A 2942-nucleotide genomic window follows, 5' to 3' on the forward strand; every position below is an offset into this window, starting at 1 on the left:
TCCTGCATGCTGCATAGTATTCCATCATGTAAATGTACCACAACTTCTCAGTCCATTCATTTGTGGTTGGACAGCTGGGCTTTTTCCATGTTCTTACAGTGGTGAATAATGCAGCTGTGAACATTGGTGTATAAATCTCAGTTTGTGCCTCACTTCTCATTTTCTTGGGGTATATTCCAAGCAATGGAATATCTGGGTTATATGGAATTTCTATGTTCAGCTTTTTGAGGGAGTGTCAAACTGCCTTCCAGAGTGGTTCAACCATTTTACAATCCCACCAACAATGGAATTCCTATCTTGCCACATCTCCCACATTTATTATTTGCTATCCTGTTAAACTTTGCCACTGCTACTGGAGTTAGATAGCATCTCATTGTGGTTTTGATTTATATCTCTTATTACCAGTGATCTTGAGCATTTCTTCATGTGTCTGGTGGCCATTCAAATGTCTTCCTCTGTGAAAACTCTTTCAATATATTTTGCCCATTTTGTAATTGTTTTATCAGTCTTTTCTTGTGGAGGTCCAGGAGTATTCTGAAACACTCATTATGAGACTCTTATCTGAGATGGTATTGCCAAATGTTTATTCCCAGCCAATAGGTCCCCCCCTGCCCGTTGGAAAAAGTTTTTGATGCTCACAGGGATTTAATCTTTAGAAGGTCCCATTCATAATTTTATCCTCTTCAGATTGTACATTTCTGGCTGTAGTTGTTGTTGTTGTTGTTGTTATGTGCCGTTAAGTCGCCTGCGACTCATAGCGACCCTATGTACAACAGCCCTAAACTCTGCCCTATCTTGTGCCAATCCCATCACCTCTGACACACCTACCCCTATTACCCCAGTCACTAAATCAATCCATCTCATTGAGGGGCTTCCTCTCTTGCGCTGTCCCTCCACTTTCCCAAGCATGATGTCCCTCTCCAAGGACTGGTCCCTCCTTGCAACATGTCCAAAGTATGTCAGATGAAGCTTCAGAATCCTTGCTTCCTTCCGCTGCGGCAGCCATCGACGTGCAGCAGCCATGGCAGTGCACTACCCTATGGCTGTGGGCCTTAATAAGGGCCACAAAGTCACCAAGAACATGAGCCAGCCGAGGCACAGCCGCCGCCGCGGGCGCCTCACCAAGCACACCAAGTTTGTGCGGGACATGATCCGGGAGGTGTGTGGCTTTGCACCCTATGAGCGACGCGCCATGGAGCTGCTCAGGTCTCTAAGGACAAGCGGGCCCTCAAGTTCATCAAGAAAAGGGTGGGGACACATCCGCGCCAAAAGGAAGCGAGAAGAACTCAGCAATGTCCTGGCCGCCATGAGGAAGGCAGCTGCCAAGAAGGACTGAATGTGCCCCACTGTCCCCCAAAGCCCATCTGATGTATTAGAGTGTAACCAACAACAACAACAAAAAAAGAATCCTTGCTTCCAAGGAGCAGCCCAGCTTCACCCTCTCCAGGATGAACCTTTTCATTTTGTTAGCAGTACATGGTATATTCAGTACTCTTCTCCAACACCACAGCTCAAAGGCATAAATTTTCCTTCTATCATCCCTAGTCATTGTCCAGCTCTCTGATGTATAGCAAGTGATTGCAAAGACCATGGCCTGTATCAGGCACGCCTTAGTCTCCAGACTGACATCATTGCGCCTCTGTACTTTAGAGAGGTCTCTAACAGTTGACTTTCCCATCACAATATGTCTTTTCTTCCTTTGACCAAGTGGATTTTATTTCATAAATTTAAGCAAAAATTCTACATTTCAGAATTACATAATACATCTTTTAATTTCCTGGCTCCTGATGCCAAGAGTATTGATTGTGGAGCCAAGGCCTAATAAAATAAAAAGGCCAGTGAGGCAGTTGCAGCCTGCTGCAGAAAACCATCATGAGTTGGGTTCAACTAGAAGGCATAATAATAATAATAATAATAATAATAATAATAATAATTGTTATTATTTTTGGCATTACATGAAAGTGTATGAGCAAGAGGACCTCTAAATAAGGAGCATTTTCAGGGAATTAGATCTGGGCAGCACTTGTGTCATCAGCATTTTTGTTGCTTGGTAATTAGATCTTTCACATGCACTTCAGTTTTTAAAAAACATTTTTTTTTTATTGGGAAAAACATATTGGGGGTACAAGGAGGTGAGGGTTGGGAACAGAAGGGTGAGGATGGGCCAGGATGCAGTTGCAGAGCTGCACAGTTTGGTCGGTGGGGGGAGCAGGTGAAGGAAATGATGAGGGTCCAGTGGGGACCAGATGCTACAGAGGAATGACAAGCATTTTCCAATAGTAATTAAACCAACTGTCTTATTGATTTGGGAATTGGATGCCGACTCTCTGGCTTCTTCATGCTGAACAGGGGCGTAGATATAAAGGGGGGAAGGGAGGACGGTTTATCACCTTACTGGTGGTCTTGGGTTACAGCTGCTTGCCTTCTTGCTCCTGAGGGCCGCGACGGTTCGCCCCGAGCCGGGGGCCAAGCGCAGCGCGCCCCGGGCAGAAGGCCACGACGGCTCGCCCCGGGCAGAGGGCCGCGACGGCTCGCCCCAAGCCGGGGGCCGAGGGCAGCCCATCCCGAGCAGGGCAACACCCCCCAGGAGCTGGCTGGTATACTCCCCCTGCAATTGCCCCTACCCCAGTCTGGTCCCCTCACCTGAGGACTCTGTGGTCAGGGATAGTGTTTCCAATTCCAGCACTGCCACTTTTACCCCCCCCCATAAGTGGTCATACTATATTTTGAAGTAGGTGTCACTTCCCTCCCCCTTTATATATGATAAAGGGAACTTGAGAATTGTGAACAGATTCCCCCCCAGGTCTAACCATCTTTTGGCAGAAGCATTCAACAGAACAAAATATATGGTGCATTTAGGATGTTGGTCCTCTTGTGCATGCCGCCACTGTTAAGGTCATCAGACTCACAGTGACTTTCAGCAATCCATTGCATAGGTAATC

The 2942-nt window shown here is 46.5% G+C and overlaps 1 protein-coding gene across 1 annotated transcript in view; it reads left to right on the top strand.

Annotated features, from left to right (window-relative positions):
- Window positions 1-2942, top strand: part of DENND5A (DENN/MADD domain containing 5A) — a 105569-nt gene that overhangs the window by 38701 nt on the left and 63926 nt on the right. The gene's annotated exons all lie outside the window — the stretch shown is intronic.

Source organism: Elephantulus edwardii, unplaced genomic scaffold (assembly GCF_000299155.1).
Source record: "Elephantulus edwardii isolate Elephantulus edwardi_28Jun2011 unplaced genomic scaffold, EleEdw1.0 scaffold00044, whole genome shotgun sequence".
In the NCBI taxonomy this organism is placed as follows: domain Eukaryota; kingdom Metazoa; phylum Chordata; class Mammalia; order Macroscelidea; family Macroscelididae; genus Elephantulus; species Elephantulus edwardii.